The sequence below is a fragment of the Apis dorsata genome, unplaced genomic scaffold, assembly GCF_000469605.1.
Source record: "Apis dorsata unplaced genomic scaffold, Apis dorsata 1.3 scaffold_1217, whole genome shotgun sequence".
NCBI lineage: Eukaryota > Metazoa > Arthropoda > Insecta > Hymenoptera > Apidae > Apis > Apis dorsata.
In genome coordinates, this window is record NW_006264314.1 from 76,754 (window position 1) to 83,490 (window position 6,737).

General features: G+C 22.7%; 1 long non-coding RNA gene across 1 annotated transcript; it reads left to right on the plus strand.

Annotated features, from left to right (window-relative positions):
- Positions 1 to 4,897: 4,897 nt before the first annotated feature.
- On the plus strand, positions 4,898 to 6,213 carry LOC116186684. The gene is made up of 2 exons (XR_004151707.1): positions 4,898 to 5,224; positions 5,987 to 6,213. It is a non-coding gene; the product is annotated as an uncharacterized LOC116186684 (long non-coding RNA).
- Positions 6,214 to 6,737: the final 524 nt, after the last annotated feature.

A 6,737-nucleotide genomic window follows, 5' to 3' on the forward strand; every position in this document is an offset into this window, starting at 1 on the left:
AACGTAAACTAGCTTCTTTGTAAATATCGCGGAATTTTTATTTCCAACCTTTACCCCAAGAAAAGAGAAGTTTTTTTAATTCTCTTTTATAAGTGTTCAGGCAAACAAACCACAGTTTATAAGTGTTCTTATACCTTGTGGAGTTCAGCCAACACTGTTACTTCGTAAGGATAAAGAGCATTGCCGATTAATTTCGTATAAGGAAAAGGAATGTGTGAATCGGTGTTCAGAGTGGAATTGTTACGCAAATTTTCAGCTTTGATTTTATTCTTGATCGTGTTCTATGCTCTTCGAAATTGCAACTGTTTTTTTTTTTTGATGTTTGAAGACAGGCGAGGATACTTTAACTATGGAAATTACATAAAATATGTTTTCCGATATTGGAAAATCCTTTGTTGTCGAATAGATTTCTCATTATGCTATATTACAAACATAAGAATGAAAAAAAGATAAGAAAAAGTCGTTTAATTTTTTGCGTTTTAAAAAATATGATAATAATTAATAATTTGAAATTACAGATTGAATTTCGATTTTATGAAATTTAATTGATGATTATTTTTATACGAGTATTGATCTGAATTTCAATTCCATTATTTAACATGTCAAATAATTTATTAGAAATAGAAAGAAATTAATTGATCCTGCTTACCAATATTTATACCTTACCTTATATTTACTTAATGAATTGAATATTTATTAATTCTTTGTAATTATTTTTCTTTGTTATATTCTTTGTTATATTAGATGTGAATTATTCTTAGATATATGAATATATTGAATATATATATCTAATAAATTGTAATGATTAGAAACAAAGAATATTGAATTATAAATTAAATATTATATAGATACAAGAAATATAAATATATCAACAAATCAAGTTTTAATAGATTAAGAAATATTAATAGATTATTTTATCTATATTAATATAAATAATCATAATTATATGAAAAAAGTTACATTTATAAGAAACTTTCAAATATAAAAAAAACTTACAAGATATCAATGTCCTCATATAGTAATGTAAGATAGATTTTTTTTAAGAACTTGTATATAATTGAAAATTTTTAATTTAAAAATCGTTTTTTAAATTCTTTTTAATTTTTTAATTTTTTTTTTTAATTTTTCTTTTTTTTTTAAATTTTTATTATAAAAACAAGGAAATTTATTAATATTTAATGATTTTTATTTTATTAAAATTTAATATTTAATATTAAAACATTTTTCTCTAAAAATGATTAAAAACTATAACTATATATAAACTATCGCTATTATTATATCTTATTAATAATTTTTTGCATTTTTTTACTTTAATAATACTATTATGTAATTATACTATCATATTTTATAGAAGTATTAATATATTCCTCTCATTAGTTAAATCTAAAATAATACTATCATCCATGATCATAAAACTATTAATTTTTTTTTAATTTTTATTGTTTTATAGGAGAAGAGAAAAGAGGAATAAATTTCTTGAATATTATATAATGAATATAATATAAGCGAAAAGAAAATATTCATGCAACAATACAATTACATGATAGATTAAAAAATCTATTTTGTATTGTCAAAGTCATGTTTTATATATATTATTACTATTTTAAATATTTATATTTATATCTATATTTTATATATGTCATTTCTAAATTGCAATTTTAAAAAATTAAAATTATTATTAGTTAGAAAGAGTTAATTCGAAAATAGATAATTGATATACATATCGATTATCACACATGATATATAAATATTTCATAATATACTGTGACAAAAAAATTACTGTTTTTTCTTTATTTATTTCGAAAAATATATTTTAGTAATCAGAATAATCAGAATAATCAAAATATATAACTGATCCAGAAAAAAATTACGAGAAAAAAAGAAAGAAAGAAACAGATGCATTCCAGGATCAGTGAGCATCATATAATGAATGAGAAAATAGTTCGCCATCATTGTTAATTTTGTTTAAATTGTTAATTCACTTTTCAATTAAAAGACTTAAGTTAAATGAATATGAGACGCGGTGAAGTTCGTTCCGGTTGGCTGGAATTTAAAATCCTTGTTCATTAGAAATTACCATATCCCACAGTGTGATTATTGGAAAAGTAACTTTTGCTCGAAAGCAACTTTCTGCCCATCTGGGAGTCGCGTCGATCACGATAAACGTGACTTGTTAAGGATACCAGCTTTCATTTTCTCTCTAGTGCATATGTGTTTCGCACGATTTATTGCAGAATAATTGAAAAATTAAGAACGAAATTTAAGAAAAAAAAACTTAAGAATTATTTTTTATATAAATTTCTTCTATATAAGATGGAAATTGTAAAATACAAGAAAATAGATTCATTTTATAATAAAATACTTTATTTTTTTAATAATCATTCGCTTATTCTAAATTAAATTTTTAAGCTGAAAATTATAATGAAATGAAGAGATTTATAAGAAAAGTAACGTATAATAATAGTGCAATTGGAAATAAAAATGTTTTTTTTTATTAGCAGTGGCAAATATTATTGAGATAGATCGACTTATAAACGCGGTTAGAACATTTGATTTGAGGGTGTTAGAGATCTTTAGTCATTAAAAATACACCGTTTTGATAGCTTTACTATTCTCTTTTCTTACTTTTCATTTTGTTTCTATTCTCAATTCTTTGTTTTCATAACATTGTTGTAATCTGTTCATTATAATCACATCACATTTATAATATCTCTGACTATTATAACTATTAATATTAATAATCTATTAATAATTTACTATTAATAATCTCTGACTATTCGTAAATCTTTAAATTTTCATTTTGCACAAAGTATTTTAGGCAATAGAATTTTTATATTTTCGATAAATAATAAATAAAAATAAAAAAAATCGTTTTGAATAAAAATTAATTAATTTCTTATTATTTATAAATTGCGATATTAAAATTCTCCAAAAAATTATTTTTTAAGAAAATAAAAGATGAAGTTTTTAAAATGTTTTTATTTTTTTATTTTTATAGATATATACATATAGTTATAAAATTTAAAATAGACAATATTATTTAAAAAAATTAAAATAACTTTTTAAAAATTATTTTTTGAAAAATTTTAACATTGCAATTTGTAACTATTAAAAAACTATTATTTTTTTATATAAAATAATTTTTCTCAGGTATTATCTGAAATATCTAAAAAATTATAGCTATAGAATATTTTTACATGTGCAAAATAATCTTTAAGACCAATTTTTTTTCTTATAAAAAAATTCAAAGTACGAATTTATCTAGAATTTATAATTCTGTGTGTTAAAATTTTATATTAAAAATCCGTATAAATCTCTTTAATAAAAATTTCATATCATTCAAATAAATTATTGGTATGAAACATCTTTATTATTATACATTTATTCCGATAATCATATTTCTTAACATCGGATTTTCTTACACATTTTCTTTTTTTCCAAATCATTTTTTCTTTAATCAATTATTTTATACGTATAACTTACTTTATCATAATTTTTCTTCTTCTCGTCCTCACAAAAAGAAAGAAGCGATAAAAAAAAGAAAAAAACATGTAAATTAGTGACTATTGTGAAATAAATTCAAACACATTAAAATGTGAAGGATTCGAGAGAAGTGAAACTTCGTAAAGCTTATCTTGGATATATCTTTCCACCATAATCCAGCGATCTTGGTTGATGTGAAGCATGGGAATCTTCCGATAAGGCTAATTTCCCCAAGGAAATTCCCGGAGATTGGGAAAATCAGTGGCGCAATCGATTCGATGCGCCTTGCCTGCAGAGAAATTATTCATTCTCAATAAAGAGCGTACTCGTTTGATAGCGACTGGCACCTGTGGAATTAAATAGGTGCTTGCCTTACACTTTCTCTTGTCTGTAAATCACCTGTTTTTCTGCGATTTTTCGTTATATTTGATTAAATGGATGATATTTAAACAGTTCACTCAATTGAAAATCATAGTTTTCAAAGCTTTCATAGTTGACAAATATTAGAACTTTTAGAATAAAGATAAAAATTCATGATGAAATGAAAATCAAGGATGAAATTTTTATCGAATCGATAATATTACGAGATTTAAATATTAAAAGAAATTTTAATTATTAATTAAAATTTTAAAATTAAAATTTATTAAGTTGATTAAATTAATTCTTTGACAGTGTAATAAAATTACAAATTCAAAAGAGGCAATTTAGAAAATAATTAACTTTTTTTATCAAAATTTTTTAAAGCTCTAACATCAAATAAAAAAATTATACAGAATGCATTAATTTAGATATCTTAAATATCTTGTTTATTATTAGTGAAAAATTTTTTGAAGTTTACATTAACATTATTTGATTTTTTAAATAGAGCTACATACTTTTATCATAATATAATAACTGAAATCAAAATATTCTAATTATTCACACAAGTATTATTTAAATATTAATGTTTTATATCAGTGACATGAAAGTGATATGAAAACTGTTTTTATAATGAAGACTTAATAAAGATACGTATGAATTGCAAAACGTCCACATCCACACTATTATTTATACATAATTAAAAATCGTTTTCTTTTTACACATTTCTTCCCGACAAAAACCACCAATTAATGTTCACACGACGCATGTCGATGTGAATATTGATTATGATTCATTAATCAGCATACAATTGATTTACAATCGTACAAATTTTTGTTTCTTTTAATGAAATCAATTATCATGCAAAAAGAATAAAAAAATGTCTAAAAATGAAGTTTCTTTACACAAAAAATTATCAAAAAAAGAAAACATTTTAAACTTTTTCATATTTTCAAAAGATTCTCCAAATAACATCAAAATTATTTACAATAACTATATTCTTCCAATTTATTCAAGTGAAATATAAATTTCATTCAAACATCTATAAACCAAACAATCTTTATTTTTTTTAAAGACTACAGCAAATCTATGTAATAACATTATTTTGGAGAAAACGGCGAGACATGCGAGACATTCAAAAATAGAATGGAAGTGAAGAATCACAAGAGTCTAAAAACTTATTTGGGGTCCTTGGGTGTCCTCAACGGTTCTTAAATGGTGCTCTCCGCGTTCTTCACTGGCTCAAGGCCGCTCAACAAACGGCCGCATTCACCAGGCTGCATTCAGCTCCGTACGTGTCATCTTTTATGACCAGGCCTTGAAGAATCTGATAGAGACTGGTTGCCTTCGGCTCGTTGTTCGTCTCGCTAACGGGAGATTTATGGTAATTCGTTACGTATCAGTTCTACACATATGTTTTTCTTTCTCTTTCTTATAATATCAAATATAATCAAAAATCGGATTGTTTTTTTCAAAAAAAATTTACGTGAACTAATTTTGATCTTTATTTTCTTGTTATATATATTGATTATTTTTTTACAATAATTTAATAATTGCTTTATATTTTAAATATACATTGATATAATAAATCATAGAAATTTGAATAAGTACAAATAAATAATGAAAATCTTGATTTAAAATTTATCTATAATTTTCAGAAATAAGATAAATTTGATAATATTCAATTCCGTGATAATATTCAATTTTTTTCAATTTATTGAATCTCCTCGAAACATTGCTATTTAAATTTCAATTTTTGAATATAAAAAAAATTCACAATAATCTAAATTTTAGAGGTATAAAAAATTCTATTTCTATGCCATTCGTTGCGAAAAATTCTATTTTGTTTTGATGAATTTAATTTGTCATAAAAAATATCTCACACAATAATGAGGAAGATTTCTAAAATATATTTGAAATATTTCTGGAATCGAAAAATGGAATCGAAAGGAATGAAAATCAAATTTAAATTAATTAATTTTTAATTAATTAATAAATTTTTCTAAATTTTAGAATTTTTTTTTTTACCATGTCATTTGAAATATTTTGATTCGAAAGAATTAAACAATTTTTAAGATTTTTTTCTGTTTCCAATTTATTTCACAATTTCTATCTTTACGGAATTTATCAATAATTTTCGTGACAGTCTGCTCTCGATCCAATGTGCTCTCGATTCAAATGGTTTATATACAAACATGAGAGATGAGTAAAGGAGAATTGGAAGATCACGAGCATGTACAACCGATATTCGTCTTTCCATAGGACATAAGATTCCAATAAAAATGTAAATTCCATGAAGTTCCGCGGACCAACTGGCACGACAGCACAACTGAGCCGTCCTATTTACTCGTCAAGAGAGAAAGTTGAAAAGAGGTAGGCATACGCGTTCGCGAAACGAAATATACAGTACTTCATAATTGTCATTACGATTTTTCAGGCATTTTTATTAATATGGCAAAAAAAATAATTGTTTCAAATCAAAATTAATTAATTTTTAATCAATTATAAATTACAATAAAAAAATTTTTTTATAAAAAATTAAAATTTTCTTAATTTTTTTAAAATGTATAGAATAATGATATATATATTTTTGATTTTATAGTGAGATGTCAAGATAAATTCAATGTTATATATTGAATTCTTTAAATGGTTTTTAATAAAGAAATATCGAATAAATCAAAAGACATATTATTGTGAGAAATTATTTTATTTCAATAAAATTAAAATTTTCAAATTGGCTAGTATTTAATGTGATAGATATTATCATGATATTATTATAATAGAAAAAATAATAATAAAATAAATAAAATGAATAATGCCTTAGTATTTAACTATTTCAAAAATATAATTTTATTGAAATAAATTTGATAAATTTACTTATTATACTTATTTAATTT